Below are 21987 nucleotides of genomic sequence, written 5' to 3'. Positions count from 1 at the left end.
GGGGGGATTGTAACCACTAGGGGTTTAAGGAGGGATCATGCATTAATCTCTCCAGTGGTCAGCTACTCAATCAGGGCGCCTTTTTATATCCTAGATGTGACAAATAGGTCGTTTAGAACGCCCTTCTTTTTTGACTTGGACGTTTTTTCCTGTTCGATTATCACTGTTGGACGTCCTAAATTTGGGCCTTCCCACCTAAAATACACCCATAACATGTCCCCTTGCTATCTGGATGAACTGTAGTGAAGGACGTCCAAATTCCGCTTTTCAAAAGTTACGATTTGGATGTTTTGGGCACATAGACCTTTTTATGGCCATTTTGTGACATCCATCTGGCTTTGGAAATGAGCACTTCAGTAACATAGTATATGACAGCTGATAAGGACCTGCATGGTCCATCTAGTCTGCTCTACAAAGGCGACCAGAGCCACTCCATGCAGGTTACACTCTGTCATAATCAAATACCGTAATACCTCGGTTTTCGTCGATTTTTTTCGCGAAAAATTTGTCTCAGATTTCGTCAGCGTGCCCATGTGACCTCGCTGCTAATTTTGCAAAAACAAAGGGCAACCCACGCGTTCTCCTGTTCAGTGCGGCGTTGTTTCTCGTTGTGTGTGAGCATCATCCCGCGCGTCTAGCCAAACAATTCCATTGCTTACCAGTGTTTTTGTGCTTTTCTTTTTTATTGATTGCGAGTGCTAATACTAATTGCCTCGGTTTTCGTCCGTTTCGGATTTCGCCGATCGTTTTCGGACGGATTATCGACGAAAACCGAGGTATTACTGTACTGGCACTTTGGCAGTCACACAGTCTTGGAAGAATGGTTTTCTCATTTTGGATGCAACACTGTCAATGCCTGTGGCGTAGCCACGGTGGGGCCTAGGCCCACCCACTTTGGGCTCAGGCCCATTCAGTAGAAGCATGCCTATGTTGTGACTGGCAGCGATCCCTAAGCCCCGCCAGCTGAAAACTTCCAACAACTCTCCCTCCCACGTACCTTTTAAATAGCAGATCTGCGCCGGCAGCAAGCAACAACTGATGCACACTGCTCGTGCTGGCCCCACAGCTTTCCCTCTAACATACTCCCGCCTATGTGGAAACAGGACATTGCATCAGTGGGAAGGCGGTGGAGCCGGCAAGAGGGTATAAAGCAGGGTCGTAGCTATGTGGGGCCACGGGGGCATGGGCCCCCACAGATTACACCCTGGCGCCCTCTACATTTGACCCACCGCCCACCCCCCGCCGCATCAGGTACCTTGTTTGCTGTGAGGGGTCCCCAATCCCCACCAGCCGAAGAGTTTTCTTCAGCGCCGGTCAACTCCGGTGCTTTCAGTGTGGGATCATCTGTTTCTGACGCCTTAAGTCCTGCACCGTGCATGAAGCCCCGTGCAGGACATAAGGCGTCAGAAACAGATGATCCCACAAGGAAGGCGCCGGAGTCGACCGGCGCTGATTGGAGACCCGTGCCAGCAAACAAGGTACCTGATGCGGCGGCGGGCGGGTGTGGTTGCGGTCCAAAGTGGCAGGGGGGGTTGCAGTTGCGGTCCAAAGTGGTGGGGGGCGGCAGGGGGAGGCGGATAAACAGTGCCCCCCCACCTCGGTCTCTGGCCCCCCACTCCCGCCGAGGTCTGGCTAAGCCCCTGGTATAAAGGTAAAGGGTCATGGATTTGATATACTGCCTTGCTGTGGGTACAACCAAAGCAGTTCACATATACTATATGTCCCTGCTCACAATCTAAGTTTGCATCTGGGGCAATAGATTTTTAAGTGACTTGCCCAGGGACAGAAGGAGCTGCAGTGGGAATTGAACCCAGCTCCCCAGGTTCTTAGCCCACTGTGCTAACCATTATGCTACTCCTCCACTATTATCAGTTGCTGCTGGCAAAGATCTGCTATTTAAAAGATATGTCGGGGTGGGGGGGGGGGATGTTGGGAGTTTTCAGCTGGCGGGGCTTAAGGATCCCCCGCCAGCTGGGCAGGTGGGAGAAGGAGAGACCAAATCGCCTGTAGGGGGGAGGGGGGTTCTTCTGTCCACCCAGCCGGGCCCAAGCCCACCCAAAATTGTGTGTCTGGCTATGCCCCCTGGTCAATACTTTATTAATCCAGCAACCCAACAACGTTGCAAACTGACAACATTTTACTCACCATCAACCTTAAGATATCTCCTGTCCCCCTCTGAGATGCACTCTTAGCATATGATATGAAAGCAGCATTTAAAAAATGCAAACCTGTTCTTGATCAATCCCATTATTCTCGGGTCACAGACCGTAGAAGTCTGCCCAGCAGTGGTGCTACCCCCCAGTCGCTGGACTTGCCATCAAAGCCCACTTCAGCCCATCCAACACCGTCTTTCCATAATAGGGACAGAGACTATAAAGACATAAGTTATATCTCTTTGGGTCTCCTGCAATCATTTAATAGTGTAATATAACTCTACATCCCTTGCAGTAGGTTTCTGAACAGCCTCCTCTGGTGCTTTGAAACTAGTTACCTTCCCCTTGCATGGACTGCACACCCAACGCACAGGTTTCATTTCAGAGTCCTTTCACATCTTTTCTCAGAATTGTTCGACAAAACAATATGACCAGGTTGAAGGCTTTTTGACACCCTTCCTTCACTCGAATGCTCACAGACTAATTCAAAAAAGGCAGCATAGCATTCGCCCTGTTCACCCACCCTTTGCAACTGCCCTGTCTCACCCTATAACAAAAAAACTCAACACTAGGAAACACAGAATGCACTTGTGTGAAAGACTACAATAAAATAGTGTGATCAATCAATGTCGGTACTTTCCAATGAATTATTTCTTCTCTTGATTTATTTTTTTTTTATCATCCAGTGCTGTGCTGGAGCAACGTCTGAAGAGTGTAAGAGCTAAGAGAGCACTCAGTTACAGAGAAGGATAGGAAACACGGGAAAGTACATGACAGTTAAATGGGAATTTGCTGAAATATTATTCTTTTTTTTTTTTTTAAAGCACATTTTCCAGAGCATAGTGGGAGCTCCTTAAAGCCTCACATCTCTCACGCACGGCGTGATTGATGGAGCTTAAGTGCTTTTGTAACAAGCAAATATGATGAACAGCCTCTAGGTAAGATAGAAACACCAAAACGTTGAAATGCATTTAAAAGGCAATAATCATCTCTCTACATTACATATTTTTCTGCACTTATGTGAACTGAAAAGAAAGGAGCTGTGAACATCTGTTATCATGTAAAGAACATTAGGAGGACGCTCCATCCAGGAGTTCAATGATGAAACAGTAGGGAACGCCAGGTCATGCTCTCAACAGGGCTGCGTCAAGAATCGCCTTTAAAAGCAACCTCTGGACATGACTCCTTCTACAAGGACCAGTGAAAAGGATGGGAAAAGATCCCACAAACTTGATATCAACACAGTAACAATTAAATGGGGGAACATAAGGAAAAATCCAAATAGTCAAGGAAGTTTGAAAAATTAGTTTGTGGGTGTCTCCCCTTTAGTATATACAGGATTCCAATTGCAAAATCCGTGATATCAATTACCACAAAGAGGAACCTCAGAGCTCCAGATAGAGAAAATGATGGAGAAAAAGCAAATTTGCTAAACATTGTTCTGTTTCACAGAAGAAAATCCTAGAGAAGGACCGCGATTGACTGACAAAAGTACATATGAGAATGGAGTGGATATAGAACCATTCACAGAAGAGAGTGTGTATGAACAACTTAAAATCTAAAGGTGGACAAAGCCATGGGACTGGACGGGATCCACCCCAAGATATTGAGGGAGCTCAGAGAGGTTCTGGCGGGTCCTCTTAAAGATTTGATTAATAAATCCTTGGAGATGGGAGAGGTTCCGAGGGAGTGGAGAACGGCGGATGTGGTCCCTCTTCACAAAAGTGGCGATAGGGAAGAAGCTGGAAACTACAGGCCGGTAAGCCTCACTTCAGTTATTGGAAAAGTAATGGAAGCGATGCTGAAGGAAAGGATAGTGAATTTTCTGGAAGCCAATAAGTTGCAAGATCCGAGACAAGGTTTTACCAAAGCTAAATCGTGCCAAACGAATCTCATTGAATTCTTTGACTGGGTGACCAGAGAATTGAATCATGGACGTGCTGTAGACGTAATCTACTTAGATTTCAGCCAAGACTTTTAAACGGTTCCCCACAGGAGGCTCTTGAATAAACTAGACTGGCTGAAGATAGGACCCGAAGTGGTGAACTGGATTAGGAACTGGTTGATGGACAGATGCCAGAGGGTGGTGGTAAATGGAATTCGATCGGATGAGGGAAAGGTGAGCAGTGGAGTGCCTCAGGGATCGGTGCTGGGGCCAATTCTGTTTAATATATTTGTGAGTGACATTGCCGAAGGGTTAGAAGGTAAAGTTTGCCTTTTTGCGGATGATACTAAGATTTGTAACAGAGTGGACAACATGAAGAAGGATCTGCGAAAGCTAGAAGAATGGTCTAAGGTTTGGCAATTAAAATTCAATGCGAAGAAATGCAAAGTGATGCATTTAGGGAATAGAAATCCACGGGAGACGTATGTGTTAGGCGGTGAGAGTCTGATATGTACAGTCGGGGAGAGGGATCTTGGAGTGATAGTATCTGAGGATCTGAAGGCGACGAAACAGTGTGACAAGGCGGTGGCCATAGCTAGAAGGTTGCTAGGCTATACAGAGAGAGGTGTGACCAGCAGAAGAAAGGAGGTGTTGATGCCCCTGTATAAGTCGTTGGTGAGGTCCCATTCGAAGTGTTGGCCCGGCCAATCAAAGACATGGCCACACCACCAACTGATGCAGACAAAGAAAGCCATGTTGGGCAGGTGCAGGGCCTAGATCATCTGCGTATGCTCAAGGCCTGCTGGCTCCGGTAGGCCTTGAGCATTCAGAGATGCTCAATGCTCTGCAACTGCCCAGCGTATGTCTCTTTGTCAGCATCAGCCAGAGAAAGGAACTAAAGCAAGGTGGAGGTAGGAAGTAAAAATGAAGATCACTGAGGGTAGAGGAACAAATTCCAATCACCATAGCCTGGGAGGGGGAGGGAGGGTGTTGTAGAAAAAGACATGATGGCCACAACTGGGAGGAGGAAGAAATTCTAGTCACCGCGGGGGAGTGAACGAGGAGAGAAATGGTGATGGTGGGGGAGAGAAATGGTGGGGAGGGAGAGAGAGGAAGGGAGGATGGTAAAGGCAAAAATACTGCACACCATGAAGGAGGGGGGACAGGGAGGAACGCAAGACACCACAGGGGAGGGGAGAAGGAGAGAAACACTTGAATACGAACCCCCGGTATATATTGTTAATAATTTTCCCCCTTTTTTTTAGGGGAAAACGTATCTCTGTTTCTACTTGGATAGGTTTATAGTCGAGTATACACGGTATATATTTGTTTTGTAAAGGGAAACATCCTAGCTCTATACTCTGAATAGCCTTTAAATGGGTAACTTCCTTGATGTTTGATACCAAGTTTAGTGTGAATTTGCCCTACCATTTAATCCCGTACCAAAAAAGTTAAGCAACATCATCAGTGCCAGATTTCTCACCAATAAAGTAAGTGAAGATTAGAACTTGTTTCAGAAGAAAATACATTTAATAATTAATTTTAGTAAAGTTTATAAAACAAAGTAAATTCTGTTTAAGCACATTTTATATTTTGCAGTTATTTTATTCAGCTGTGAATTTTATAAGTGTTAAATGTGTCACACAGATGAACATCGACAGTCAGGTGCGTCACAACAGAAGAAAGGTTGAGAACTACTGTTGTAATCCCAGAGGCTACACACACTACCTCTGTGACATCCCCAGTCCAAAGTGACCCAAGGTTTTAACCCTAGTTCTGGAAATCAGAGAATCTTCTATATGGAAGTACATTGCACTAAAATTTGAGCCACTGGATCAGCCACAACAAAGAAAACTAGAGCTATCACTGACCCCTCTGTATTGCTCTAATTGCAGCAATAACTTAAAACATTTCCAAATCAATAACATTATTCAGCATGAACACTTATAGAAAAATATGGAAAAATGAAGGCAGATCAAGACCACATGGCCTATCCAATATGCCTACCCATGCCATCTACTATCCCTTCCTGTCCTCTAGAGATCCTATCTGGGCCAAGCTTTCTTGAATTCAGCTACAGTTTTCATGTCCACCATCTCCACTGGGTTGTGTCCATCAACCAGCAGGGGGAGATAGAGAGCACTCAACTTTTCTCAGTGCCTCATGGCCAGCTAGCTCCACTGCCTCTTCAGTATTTGAAGCTTCCAAAGCAGTATGGCAAACCGCAATGGGAATAACATGAACTTTCCTCTTTTTTCTTCTCCTTATTGGAACCAGTGATAGTATTTTACTCCTGAAGAAAATAGTGGAAGGTGCAATTTTTTTGCCGAGAATTCCCTATTAGGAGGTTTGAGGCTCCTAGTTGATTCATTTAAAAACATTATGGTTATTTAACCTTGGAAATTGCAAAGTGAGACATCCATAAAACCTATATTTCAAACTTTTAGAGATTTAGAATTAAGATAGTTTGAAATTCCCAGGTTTAAATTTAGAATGCTAATGGAATAGCAACATTCCATGTAGAATTTCAAATAGTAGCAACAGAATCTCAATAGTAGCAACATTCCATCTAGAATCTCCAATAGTAGCAACATTCCATCTAGAATCTCAAATAGTAGCGACATTCCATGTAAAATCTCAAATATGGAAAGGGAAATGGGCCTTGATATACCGCCTTTCTGAGGTTTTAGCAACTACAGTCAAAGAGGTTTACATATATTCAAGTACTTATTTTGTACCAGGGGCAATGGAGGGTTAAGTGACTTGCCCAGAATCACAAGGAGCTGCAGTGGGAATCAAACCCAGTTCCCCAGGATCAAAGTCCACTGCACTAACCACTAGGCTACTCCTCCAAACCTGCCAAGTGCACATGTAGAATACACACAGTGCATGAAAATGCAGCCACATAGCCATCCACTTCCCATTCTGTATGCTCAAACAATATATTTAATCAAAGCATTATTTTAAAAAAATTAAAAACATACATCTAGCACTCAGAGACACCATAATTTATGACCGTCAAACTATCATTCAGTGTGAGGACAGCATATACAGTACAAACAAATCATTAATTTCACAGCATGGTATAGTTTCATTATGGGCTCCCCGCTGTCCAGGACTGTGCTTCGCATGGCATAGAGTTTGATGAATGTATGCCGGTGGTTTTCTTCCCAGTGACCTGTGGCAATCTATTTGGTGGTGCGACCTAAACTAGTGTTTCTATGGACAAAACATTCCATGCTTTCAAGGGCCTATGTCCCTGGACTCTAAAATATGTACCGTATTTTTCGGACTATAAGACACACCGGACCATAAGACGCACCTAGGTTTTAGAGGAGGGAAATAGGAAAAAAAAATGTCCTTTTTCCCTCCTCTAAAACCTAGGTGCTCCGGTGCGTCTTGTCCGAGTTTTGGATCGCCCTCCCCTACTTACGTGACGCGATGTTCTCTGGTGGTCTAGTGACGTCGGGGCAGGAAAGAGCCGAGATTCTCGGCGGCCATTTTGAATCTCGCCGAGACCGTCAGGAAGCAGTCAGGAGCACAGAGAGCAGCGCGCTGGGCAGGAAAGAAGGGGCTCTTTCCTGCCCCGATGTCACTAGACCACCAGGGAACATCGCGTCATGTAAGTAGGGGAGGGCGATCCAAAACTCGCTACCTTCGGACTATAAGACGCACCCCCCATTTTCCTCCCAAATTTTGGGGGAAAAAAGTGCGTCTTATAGTCCGAAAAATACGGTATTCCATTTCCTGGAAATTTTGTATTAACTCTGGGTAATACACAATATTTTCTAGCCACTGCAATAACCACATTCTCTATTTAGATTTTAAGAGCCAGGGTGTGTGATGCAGGCCGTAAAAATCATGGCTATGCTAGTGGGTCAGGCTGGGAGGACTATGCAGATAGTAAGAAGTATCTTTTTAAAACCACATATTTTCTGCTCTGGCTAAGAGAGATTTCCCAAACTAGAAAAAAAAAACACTCTCCTTTTGCATATGTTTCTTCTCAGTTAGGAGCCCTTTTACTAAGGTGGGCCGAAAAATAGCCTGCGCTGTAGACACATGTATTGGATGTGCGCAGGTCCATTTTTCGGCACAGCTGAAAAAAGGCCTTTTGGTGGGGGGGGGGGGGGGGGGCAAAAATAGATGTGCAGCAAAATAAAAATTGGTGAACGTCCATTTTGGGCCTGAGACCTTACCGCCACCCATTGACCTAACAGTAAGGTCTTACGCATTAACCGGGCGGTAATGGTCTATGAACATCCAATGCCGATTACTGCCCAGTTAGCGCCTTGCGCCGGAAATGGACGCACATAAATAATGAAATTAACGCCCGGGCCACGTGGTAGATGGGCGGTAGTTCAAAATCAACATGCGTAAGACGCACATAGGCGCCTACGCAAAGGGCCCCTTAGTGTCTGAAGAAGGAAACCATGACTAAGCACAGAGATGGGAAAATACATATATTTTCTTATCCATCTTGCGCACCTGTTAGAAACAAGTTTTTGGTTGGTCTTTTTTTTTCTGTCATTTTTTATGCTTTCTGATTGGCTGATGTAACCAGTATCCCCTGAATGCAAACACTACAATGATCATTATGCGCTTTTACTAGAAGGGCGAGTCTTCAGAGATATTGTGCCTAGCACATTTGTTTGGAACATGTTCAGAGAAAGTTTCTGGGGACGTTTTGTGCTTGGGATTTCTGCATACGAACACTGGCACCAAAGCCCACTCCAGGCATGCAGTTTCTCCGGAGTAAGTAGGATGGGGTCCCCCTTCTGTTCCTGTAAGTTGCTCTCTGATTGTCTTCTGATGCGTAACAGCTGCATCTGATTGCTGTAATCACTGACTTATCAACCTGCAGGTAATAAAGAGCTAAGTATATGCAGTAGTGTAGCCAGAGTTTAATTTTTAGATGGGCCTGGAGGTGGACTGGGTGGGCGCAGGCCTCGCATTTCCTCTCCACCCGCTACCACCTGCCCGCTGCCGCCTTTCCTCTCCATCCGCCCGCCGCCTCCGCATTTCCTCTCCACCCACTACCACACCCCACCTCCCGCGACAGCCCCATGCACACGGTCAGTTCTGGTCATTTTTACTGACCTGAAACGCCGTTCTCCCTCCAGCACCGGCGATTCCCATAGCCAGCCTTCTGCCAGCGAGCGTCGTCGGAGCCTCTTCTCAGGCGCGTCTTGCCTACTCTGCAACTTCCTGTTTTCTGCAAAGGTGGGACGCAGGAAGTTGCAGAGTAGGCGGGACGTGCCTGAGAAGAGGCCCCGACGACGCGCGCTGGCAGAAGGCTGGAGGCCATACCTTGCGAAGGATGTTAAAAAAAAATGGAGGGGGTACAAAGAAAAGCTACGAGGATGATATGGGAGTTGCGTTCCAAGACGTATGAAGAGAGACTTGCTGACCTGAACATGTATACCCTGGAGGAAAGGAGGAACAGGGGTGATATGATACAGACGTTCAAATATTTGAAAGGTATTAATCCACAAACAAATCTTTTCCGGAGATGGGAAGGCGGTAGAACGAGAGGACATGAAATGAGATTGAAGGGGGTCAGAGTCAGGAAAGATGTCAGGAAGTATTTCTTCACGGAGAGGGTGGTGAACGCTTGGAATGCCCTCCCGCGGGAGGTGGTGGAGATGAAAACGGTGATGGAATTCAAACATGCGTGGGACAGGCATAAAGGAATCCTGTGCAGAAGGAATGGATCCACAGAAGCTTAGCTGAAATTGGGTGGTGGGGGGAAGAGGGGTTGGTGGTTGAGAGGCTAGGATGGGGGAGGGCAGACTTATACGGGGTCTGTGCCGGAGCCGGTGATGGGAGGCGGGACTGGTGGTTGGGAGGCGGGAAATACTGCTGCACAGACTTTTACGGTCTGTGCCCTGAAAAAGACAGGTATAAATCAAGGTAAGGTATATACATATGAGTTTATCGTGGGCAGACTAGATGGACCGTGCAGCTCTTTTTCTGCCGTCATCTACTATGTTACTATGTTACTATGGGAATCGCCGGTGCTGGAGGGAGAACGGCGCTTCAGGGCAGTAAAAGTGAGCAGACCACGTGAACAGGGAGAGCGGGCAGAAGAGGCTGGGTGGGCCTGCAGCAAAAGTGGCTGGGCCTGGACCTGTCCAGGCCCACCCGTGGCTACGCCCCTGAGTATATGAGCCTGCAAGTAGGTGGGAAAATGTGGGGTACAAATGTGACAAATAAATAAATAAATAAATTATACCTGTTCCAGAGTGTCTGAGTGAGTTTGTTTACAACTAGCAGGGTAGATACATAAAGAAAAGAAGGCTGAAAGCCCCAATCTACATCAGTGAGGCATTGGGTCAACTTTTCAAAATAACTGGGGATACTAAAATGAACACAAACCACCCTTCTCTGGACATAGTGAAGGAGTTTGGTCAATACTGGGGGTGCTCAAGTACCCATAACGTTAGCAACTACAGATTGTGGTATCTTCTGTTAGTACTCATGAATAAATAATTTGGAATGTTCTACTGGTGATGACATCGCTCATGTCAACGCAATAATTCTTAACCCAGACCTCGAGATCCACCCAGCCAATTGGAATCTCAGAATACCTGCAACAAACATGCATGAGCTAAATTTGCATACAACAGTGGCAGTGAATGCAAATCTATGCCATCCATATTCAATGTGGATATCCTGAAAACCCTGGTAGTGTGTATCCCAAAGACTGGGTTTAGAAAACTGCATTAATGCAGTTGTTTCTTAATCCTCTCCTAGAGGCAAGCTCAGCCAGTCAGGTCTTCAAGATTACCACCAGGAATATGGATGACAGATTTACTTACAATGGAACCCACTACTGTTATTTATACAATTTTTCTTAGAAACACATGTAACACCCCCCTCACCCTGTTATATGGGGTTGCTGAGAGGATAGAGCCTTGGTAGAAGGTCACTGGGGGGGGGGGAGTATCCTGGAAGTCCCCGGGTTAGGAAATAAAATGCAACAAGATGGTGCAAAAAGAGATGAGTGACACGTTGGGAGGAGTGAGGAGATAAAAGTGTTATCATGTACATGGTCTTTTGGTGGCCCTAAATTTCCCCCGTGATATTTTATCTATATGTATTGTGCACTTTTTATACAAATCTTCACAAAAAATAGCTTTTATCATTCATGTAATCATTAAAATAAGCACTTAGCTTTGTTCTCGTGCCCAACGGGGCTCTCCGTTTCACTATCGAATCAGCTTCTTCAGGGGATGGCGTCAAGAAGCCAGTAAACGCCATGTTTGATAACACGGCTTAGAATAGAGTCAAGTGGTGAGATATGAGCACTTAATCCCCTGAAGAAGCTAATTCGATAGTGAAACGGAGAGCCCCGTTGGGCACGAGAACAAAGCCAAGTGCTTATTTTAATGATTACATGAATGATAAATGCTATTTTCTGTGAAGACTTGAACAGTAATCCTAAATTTCCCCTGCCATTAGATCACAGAGGAGGAGAAGGGGATTCCATGGTTAAGATCGGTGAAACACTGGCTAAAGGAGAAGGAGAGTCACTGTTGGTAGAAACAGAGACTGGAGATTAAGCTCTGGAGAGAGAGAGGGGTCAAGTGGACCAAATCCAGAAGCCTGGGATGAAAGATAAGGACAGCTTCATCTTATTGAGGTCAGATATTGAGATCTGGACCTGAACCAGGAAAGAGTATAGTTGTTTGGGAATCATTGCCATCAGAAAGGACAGGCAAGGAGAGGAACTGTATAGAATGTACGTAGTTCATTTGACATGCCTGTAAATACTTTCATCAATGACAAGCTGATTTCGCTTGACTATGTTGGATTGTTACCTATTTTTTTTAATTGAGTTGCCAGTTGCGAATTAAATAAAAGTTCCAGTTATTTTTCATATAAACTGCTGGACTGTGGAGTGATTTAATCTTGGAAAGTGTTTTGGGGGCCATTCTAACTAACTGCCAGCTTACATCCCACAGGGGGTTTGAACCCAAGACTAAGTTCCTGGCAGGAGAAGAGGGTCTCCGAACCCACTGACTTCTTTTTCCCAGGTGGAGGCACCGAACGTCAACTGTGAAGAAAAAAGGGTCTGAAGAAGTCTGCCCGTCAAGGAGGCTCCCCGCCCGCTCGAAGAAAGGGAGGATTTCACACAGAAACAGAAAAATATGGCCTAACCAGTCTGCCCTTCCATGCCATCTACTCTCCCTATGACTCCTTTAGAGATCCTATGTACTTGTCCCAAGCTCTCTGGGCAGAAGATTTCAGCATATTGTCTACAATGACACCCAGATCTTTTTCTTCAGTGCTGGCTTCCATGGTGGACCCTAGCATCAGGTAACTATGATTTGGATTACTCTTCCCAATGTGCATTTGGCCACATTAATTTTATCTGCCATTTGGATGCCCACTCATCCAGTTTCCTATGGTCTTCCTGCAATGTTTCACAATCCACATGTGTTTTGACAACTTCGAATAGCTTAGTGACATCTGCAAATGTAATCACCTCATTCGTCATTCTGTTTTCCAGATCATTTATAAATATATTAAATAGCACCAGTCCCAGTACAGATCCCTGCAGCACTCCACTATTCACCCTCCTCCACTGAGAAAAATGGCCATTTAACCCTACCCTCTGTTTTCTGTCCAATAACCAATTCCTAATCCACAACAGAACATTACCTCCAATCCCGTAGCTCTTTAATTTTCTCAGGAGTCTCTCAGGGGGAACTATGTCAAAAGCCTTCTGAAAATCTAGATACACTACATCAATCGGCTCACCTTCATCCGCATTTTTATTCACGCCTTCAAAGAAATGAAATCAAATTGGTGAGGCAAGATTTCCCTTGGCTGAATCCATGCTGGCTCCAATCCATTAAACCATATTTGTCTATGTATTCTGTAATTTTATTCTTTATAATAGTTTCTATTTTGCCCGACACTGAAGTCAAGCTTATCGGTCAGTAATTTCCCAGATCACCACTTTCGAACCCTTTTTAAAAATCAGTGTTAAAATGGTCACCCTCCAATCTTCAGGAACTACTGATGATTTTGATGACAGGTTACGGATCATTAACAGAAGACCAGCAATTTCATGTCTGAGTTCATTCAGTACCTCCGCATTGTTACCCTTGAAAACCATTTCCAGTGCAGGTAGATCTCTTCCATTTTCTTCCCTAAAGACTGAAGCAAATCATTTATTCAGTCTCTCTGCTATGGCCTTGTCCTCCTTGAGTGCCCCTTTTGCTCTTCATGTTCTAACAGTCCCACCGATTCCCTCAAAGGCTTTCTGCTTCTGATGTACCTGAAAAAGGTGTTACTAGGAGTTTTTGTCTCTGCAGCAAGTTTTTTCTTCATATTCTCTTTTAGCCAAATAGTAGTAGTAGTAGTAGCCTTCAATGTGTTGCATCTACCTTGACAGTGCTTACATTACTTCTTATTTTCTTCTTTCAGAACCTTTTTCCATTCTTTGAAAGATGTTCATTTGGCTCTAATAGCCTCTTTCACCCCAACATTTAACCAAGCTGGTTGTATTTGCTCTTCTTTCAACCTTTGTTAATACATGGAATACATCTGGTTAGGGTTTCCACAATGATGGAGGAGTGGCCTAGTGGTTAGGGTGGCGGACTTTGGTCCTGAGGAACTGAGTTCGATTCCCACTTCAGGCACAGACAGCTCCTTGTGACTCTGGGCAAGTCACTTAACCCTCCATTGCCCCATGTAAGCTGCATTGAGCTTGCCATATATATATTTCTAAACTACATCTATGCCTGATTTGAAGTTCTAACCATTGCGGCAGATCCTTTAAGTTTTTATTTTAACCATTTTCTTCATTTTGTCATAGTCACCCTTTAGAAATATAAATACTGCTACAATAGATTTCTCTAGTGACTTCACTGCAGATATTGGCTCAAATTTGATCATGTTATGATCACTGTTTCCCAGTGGATCCAACACCGTTACCTCTTGTACCATGCCCGTGTGCAGGACATCAGACTCAGAAACAGAACGAAGCCTTGCGCCGGAAGAAGAGGACCTCGGCTGGCGGGGGTTGGGGTCCCCCGCCAGCAAAGGTACCCCACGGCGAAGGCGGGGAAGGGTTGGCGGCGGGAGGCGGGTCGAGAGGGTCATTGGCAGGGGGGTCCCGGGCCAAATCTACGAGGGCCCAGGCCCCCGTGGCCCCACGTAGCTATGCCACTGCTGCATGGATAACAAGGGAGACCTTACTGCCTACATCACAGGTGGAGTGTTCCTACAGTAATTTTCAAAAACGGTAGCATGATAACGGCAACACTAGTGCACGGCCATTAATGAAATAAATGCAAAATGGAAGGTTTTCAGGAAGTATTTCTTCACGGAGAGGGTGGTGAACGCTTGGAATGCCCTCCCGCGGGAGGTGGTGGAGATGAAAACAGTAACGGAATTCAAGCATGCGTGGGATAAACATAGAGGAATCCTGTGCAGAAGGAATGGATCCACAGAAGCTTAGCTGAAATTGGGTGGCGGGGGGAAGAGGGGTTGGTGGTTGAGAGGCTAGGATGGGGGAGGGCAGACTTATACGGGGTCTGTGCCAGAGCCGGTGATGGGAGGCGGGACTGGTGGTTGGGAGGCGGGAAATACTGCTGCACAGACTTATACGGTCTGTGCCCTGAAAAAGACAGGTACAAATCAAGGTAAGGTATACACATGAGTTTATCTTGGGCAGACTGGATGGACCGTGCAGGTCTTTTTCTGCCGTCATCTACTATGTTACTATGTTTTTTTTTACAATCACAGTAAAAAAAAAAAAGCCAATTTTTACTACAGCTTTTTAAAAGAATCCCTTAGACTGCAAGCCCTCGGGGACATAGAAATACCTACCCTACCCGAAAGTAACTCACCTTGAGCTACTAATGACAAAGGAGTGAGCTAAATCCCAATAAACAACATAAATGGACATGCTGAAAAAATATCTTGTTTTCATGCACAATTCATCTCCATTACTGGGAGAGGTTTGGATCTTTCTCCCTAGCTTATTCGTTTTGTCACTTGCATTTCTGCTCAAATCGAAGTCCCCTTTTTTTCCCCACTGCAAGTGAAAAGATGCATCGGATTCCATTTTTAATCTGCCTCACATGTTTTCAAGCACGGGTCTAATTTTCAAGTCTTTATCGGTAGATATTTGGAAAACATTCTACATCCTTTTGCATGATGAAGTGCTGATGATTCTAATTAGTATGTATCGCATTAGCGCTCAGATTGAGACATATTAGCTTTCATAGTTTCATTAGTTAATCATTTCCCTAAAGAAATGCCTACAGCAGAATAGCAAACTAATGATACCATCATTTCGAATGCCGTTTTTATCCGCCTATTTTTGTCCAAATTGCCTGCGAAGCCATTCTCTCTTGCTGCATGCTCACACTATTAAAAATATCTCGGATTGTTCCAGAGACAATTACAGGCACTGAAAGTAGATGCCTTTACAATAGCTAATCAGTTTCCTCTTTATATATATTTTTTTCACCCTCCTGTGGTTGTTTTCTTGGATTTTACACACAACACTAGGCTGATTTCTCTTTGTTTTCAGCTGTAATCCCTAGAGATGTATGGAACCAAGGCTTGACAAGCTTTTCAACTTGATAGAGGTTGATCAAGCAGCACTTCCAACAGATTCAGCTCAATGTCAAACTCTGCTAGAAATGTTCATACTTGGGTAACGTTATTGAACAAAAATAGGGGACCTTCTGCAAATAAGTGAAACCTTTAGGTTTAAGCAGTATCTGTATTTCAGGCTTGGTTTCTGGATTCTGCTCTGCTTGCCTCCTTCCCATCCCTGCTATACCGTTACTGGAAAGCCTAGATAATGTATATGTAATGCCCATATATCATTCAGTGTAAAAAATGTAACGAAGGATGCTATATTGGAGAAACAGGCCAGATGCTTAAGACAAGATTCAATCTGCACAGACATCACATGAAAATAGCCGGTGCCAGTCAAGCCCCCACCCCTGTGGGCCAACACTTCACAAGACCAGAACACTGCACCAGTGATTTCATACTAAGAATACTGAAAGGTAATTTTAAAACAATACAGGAACGTAAGACCTTTGAAATAAGAATGATTGAATATTTTGACACCCAACAAACAGGACTTAATAAGGATCTGGGTTTTCTAACCCATTATAAACCATAAAGCTGTATCTATTTATTTCTCTGTTTATTACCCTCCTCTCACCTACCAACACCCATCCTGTTAGAATATCAATGAAATGCTTTGATGTCCCCATGCATACCCCCACCCTCCCACTCTGTCAGACCGTCAAAGTAATGCTTTGATGTTTCTCTTATATATACTATCTGCTAACACATGTGCTTATCTCCAATCTGACGAAGAAGGGCAACCTTCGAAAGCTAATCAAGAAATGTATTAAGTTATGTCCAATAAAAAAGGTATCATCTTATTTTCTTTTCCATGTTTTATTTTGGTTGATTTCTATTGATAACCTTTAAGAGTGGACTAACACGGCTACCATACCTCTCTACTTATGTAGTGCTGCAAAGCAGCTAAAGAGCCAGAGAAACAAAAGTTCTTGAAACTAGAAAGTTCAAGATACACTGGTACTTAAAATATTACCTTTGGCTACTAAGGGCTGCATGCTGGTCAGTGCCACATATGAACTGCTGTCTTCGGTTCATCTTTGCAATTGTTTTGGTCCCCTAAGCTGAAATGTTGCTTAACATTACAGAAATAATTCCGTAGTAAACAAACCAACCAGTGGTTGCACCATTAATAAATAAACTCTGAGGGTACATGCCAAGGTTGTCAACTGTCTGTAAATTTACAGACATCAGTGGGGAAAAAAAATCCCCATAAAAATAATTTCATATCGGTAAAAACATCATGAGCGATGGAGCCTGTCTGCCTGTTGTCGTAGCCCCAGGCTCTAGTGAGGCTGTAATACTTTAGAGTTTTAGTGTTAATTTCTCAGAAAGAATAGGGAAAGGCTCGCAGGAAACCATCTGTGGATTTTCTAAGACAGCATGCCACTAGCTTACCCCTTCTTCTAACCCAGACGGAATAGCAGCAAGTTCAGCCCACACGTGCCATGATTCTGTCAGTGGGTATAACTGTCTAGGACAGTGGAGGAGTAGCCTAATAGTTAGGACAGCAGGGATCTGAGCCTTGCAACCTGGGTTCAATTCCCACTGCAGCACCTTGTGAACTTGGGCAAGTCACCTAACCCTCCATTGTCCCAGGTACACTGTCCCCCTAGGGACAGAAAATGTACCTGCCTATTTATTTGTGATATTTATATCCCACATGATCCCAAACAAGTTTGAGATCTGTGTGGCTTACAATAAACGGTATATAGGATACATAACAAAGAATAGCTAAGCTCTGGAATTCTTTGCCGGAGGATGTAGTAACAACGGTGTTAGCATATCTGGGTTTAAAAAAGGTTTGGCCAAATTCCTGGAGGAAAAGTCCATAGTCTACTATTGAGACAGACGTGGGAAGTAACTGCTTGCCCTGGTATTTGTAGTATGGAGTGTTGCCACGATTTGGGTTTCTGCCAGGTACTTGTGACCTGGCTGGGCCACTGTTTGGAAAACAGGATACTGGGCTAGATGGACCATTGGTCTGACCCAGTATGGCTACTCTTACATTCTTAATAATGCATAAGAAAGTAATTTGTTGTAAGAATCCAATTTTACAATGCAATATCATCAACATACTGGTATAGCTATGGATGTTTAACATTTAGAAAATCTATTATGAATAAGAAATTGTACATGAAGCAAAGAGAAAGTTAATGGTAAATAGAGTAATAATCAATTCAGGTAATAATTAATTGTTTGAGATATGGTTGTTCTTTGTGAGGTTGCTATGGTTGTTCTTATATGATGTGTACAGTGCTCCGTACATCCAGCAGCGTCATAGACTACTACTACTACTACTATTTTGCATTTCTATAGCGCTACAAGGCATACGCAGCACTGCACAAACATAGAAGAAAGACAGTCCCTGCTCAAAGAGCTTACAATCTAATAGATGATCAGTAGTAGTACTCCCACCTCCCCCTTAATCTCTGAACTCTGCTTCTACAGCAACCCCAACTCTGACAAGAGAAGCATTAAAAGACGCTCTCTGCATGGGCACAGATGTGAGATTATTACACTGGTTAAAAAAGCCTTCTGAACACTGGTAACTGTGAGGACGTTAGGACTTGACCACTGCTACCAGAATTACAGTGGCTGCCAGTGGGGGACACAACGAAGTTTAAATTCTTGGTATTAATGTCCTGGATTTTTAGAGAGACGACACCATTTTGTTTGAGGAACCATCTTAAGTGGTTGCAATCAAGTCAAGGATGTTATTGAACGTGGCTAAATCGCTTTGTAATTCCTTGAAAGCAAGAGCCTTTCCCGGTGGTTGTGCTCATGATATGAACAGTTTGCATCTTGAGGAGAGGGGGAAACAGATATTTTGCTATTTAGGAAGAAGGTGAAGGGCCTTTTTATTTCCAGTGTTTGGTTGATTCTGCTCAGTTTGGGGTTGTTAGAAGAATGCTGGTGCATGAGGATTGCTCATTATATTTGGTGGCTGTGACACATAGTTGGATTTTTTTTGTTTTTGGTGTTTGTTGGATTTCTTTGGCTAAGGGAGGCAATATAGAACATTTTGTAACTGACCAAATACCATGAGCTCACACTGGGGCTCATTTTCAAAGCACTTAGCCTTCCAAAGTTCCATAGGTTTCTAAAAATAGTGAAGATAAACAAGTTATGAAGTGCATGCTAGAAGCATTGCAAATAGATGCATTTCGCCGACTGAGTGGGTGAGTGACGCACCTATGAAAGTTAGGATTGGATTGTGAGTGGGTTGTCTGGAGGTGGTATGCAAGCATGCAGGTGAGTGAGAGGGGTGCACGCTTGTGTATGAATCAGTACATGATGTAAGGGAGCGAGTGGGAGGAGAAGTCTTTCACACTTCAATAGCTCCCCCTTCTCCCATTGTCCTCCCCCTTCCAGATCCAAGCCCCCTCCTTTTGCCCCCTGCACTAATATTCCTAGTCATTCCTCACCCTCTCCTTGACACCTGCTCCTCAGAGTAATTACTCTCACTTTCATTGTGGCTGCTGGGAGCTGCCTCTTCCTCTCCAGCCACTCCCCTCTGTGCTCCTGCATAGGGTTACCATATTTGCCCTAAGAAAATTTGCCGCCTGCAAAGAGGTGGGATAATGTGGGATACAAATGCAATAAATAAATAAAAAAGCAAGGACACATGCCCCATCCCCTTCGCACCCCTGCCCCACCTCTGTCACTGGTAAGGGTTCCCTGGCGCATGACCATGCGCTAAGAGTTCTCTTACCACATGGCCATGTGTGCCGGAGGCTTTTTTACCCACTGTGGTAAAAAGGGGGGCCCTGGCATACAGGAAAAATGGCCCCCCAACGCTACCATAGGGCCCTTTTTCCCCGCAGCTTGGTAAAAGGACCCCTAAGTTTCTGCACCTGTGGCAATGGAGGGTTAAGTGACTTCCCAGGGTCACAAGGAGCTGCAGTGGGAATCAAACCTGGTTTTCAGTCCACTGCACTGACCATTAGACCTATTCCTCCACTTCCGAGTTTGTACCTGAGGCAATGAGGGGTTAAAGATCACAAGGTGAGCAATGGCATTTGAACCAGGCTCCCTTGGTTCTCAATCCACTGCTCAGATCAGTGTAAAAACTTAAAATGTCTTTTCTTAACCTTGCAAATCACTAAAGGCCTTTTAATCTCTGATTAACATATCTGTTTCTATTCTCAACATTTACACCATGGCATTTTACAAGAAATTATATAAAAAGTACAAGAAACTCCTTGAGGAAATGAGCACGTTCACACTATGGTTCTCCACCTTCATTTTAGCCCACTGCTCACAAGTTGAAGGGTATGATTTCCTGCAATCTTTGCTTTCATAATTTATGGCACACACAAGCCCTCCAGACTTCATAAATTTTGTGGCATTAACACCACTTTCCAAGGGGGGGGGGGGGGGGAGAAGAGAAATAGCATAGCACCAGCAAACTGAAGGACAGTCCTATCTTCATATAGAACGCTGCTTTATCCTCCCAGAAATATTAAGCTGGCAAGTGATATCACGCGCTGTTTGCATATTGCCATCAGTAATCTATTTACAGAGCGATCATGGAATCTACGGGGGCAAAATGATGAATTTACAACTGAACATTAACATGGTTAATTTGTCAGGCTACTTTCATGTGACAAATTAAAAATACAGTTACTGAGTGTTAATCATATCTCCTATTCTATTTCATAACACAAGGAAATAAAGTACACTGGCAAAGTCTTGTCCAGGTTCTGAGGAAGGCTTAAAAAATTAACACAAAGTAAAAAAAATACCCACAGATCAGATTCATTGAATCAAATTTGTTGCATTTGTATCCCACATTTTCCCACCTATTTGCAGGCTCAATGTGGCTTACATAGTACCGTTAGGCGTTTGCCCAGTTGGGTTGATAACAAATACAAAGTTGTATAGTGATCGAATGAGGTATATGTGGGGGTCCGAAGGGATGAAGGTTGTGTGTTGTCCAGTACGATCATTAGTCATGTTGTGCTTTGGGTGAGGAGCTTTACGTAGGGTATTTGGGGTAGGCCTTTTTGAAGAGGTTGGTTTTTAGTGATTTCCTGAAGTTCAGGTGGTCGTGGATTGTTTTCACAGCTTTCGGGAGTCCGTTCCATAGTTGTGCGCTTATGTAGGAGAAGCCGGATGCATACGTTGTTTTGTAGTTCAGTCCTTTGCAATTTGGGTAGTGTAGGTTTAGGTATGATCTTGCAGACCCGACTCTGTTTCTTGTTGGTAGATCTATGAGGTCTGTCATGTATCCTGGGACTATGCCATATATGATTTTGTGGACTAGAGTGCAGATTTTGAAGATGATCCGTTCTTTGATTGGGAGCCAGTGCAGTTTTTCTCGAAGGGGTTTGGCATTTTCGAAGCGTGTTTTGCTGAATATCAGCATGGCTGCTGTATTTTGGGCGGTCTGGAGTTTTTTTGTTTGTTGTTCTTTGCATCCCGCATAGATACCGTTACAGTAATCTGCGTGACTTAGGACCATTGACTGTATTAGGTTTCGAAAGGTTTCCCTAGGGAAGAAAGGTTCTAGTCGTTTGAGCTTCCACATTGCATAGAACATTTTCTTTGTTACAGAGTTTACTTGGCTCTAGAGAGTGAGGTCGCGGTCGAGTGTGACGCCAAGTATTTTCAAACTGTCTGAAGTGGGGAGGGTGTGTCCTGGGGTAGTTATAGTTGTGGGTTTTTATTTGTTATGTTGAGAAGTGAGGATGAGGCAGTGTGTTTTCTTCAGTGTTCAGTTTCAGTTGGAATGATGTGAAATAATGTGAAAACCACAAAAAATACTGTGAAAATAAGTAATAGCTCACCAATTCATTAAGAAAGGAGGAAAAAGACCTGATATTATATAAGCACACAATTATGGAACGCACTGCCAAAAGTTGTGAAGACAACCTGCGACCACCTAAACTTCAGGAAATCATTAAAAACCTACCTGTTCAAAAAGGCATATCCTGCCCACCTAACATAAATACCTACACTCTGCAACACAACATAACCAAAGCTTGTAATGGCCACTACATAATCTTCCCTCTCCTTGATTCTCATTGTACCTAAAACATATGTTCCTTAACCACAATACCACCTGTATTTGTTTCTTTACCGGACTTGGCGAACACCTCTACGGTACTATGTATGCCACATTGAGCCTGCAAATAGGTGGGAAAATGTGGGATACAAATGTAACAAATAAATACATAAATAAATACTACTGTGGCCAAGAAACAGCATGTAAAACTGGACCGCAAAATCAGTTGATGAACGTGCACACAATTAAAAAGTAATCACTGGTCAAAAAACCTCCTGTGAAATTCACTTTTCAAAGCAAAAAAAAACAGTCTTAAC

The sequence above is a fragment of the Microcaecilia unicolor genome, chromosome 11 (assembly GCF_901765095.1).
Source record: "Microcaecilia unicolor chromosome 11, aMicUni1.1, whole genome shotgun sequence".
Lineage (NCBI taxonomy): Eukaryota > Metazoa > Chordata > Amphibia > Gymnophiona > Siphonopidae > Microcaecilia > Microcaecilia unicolor.
Note: the sequence above shows the minus strand (reverse complement) of the source record.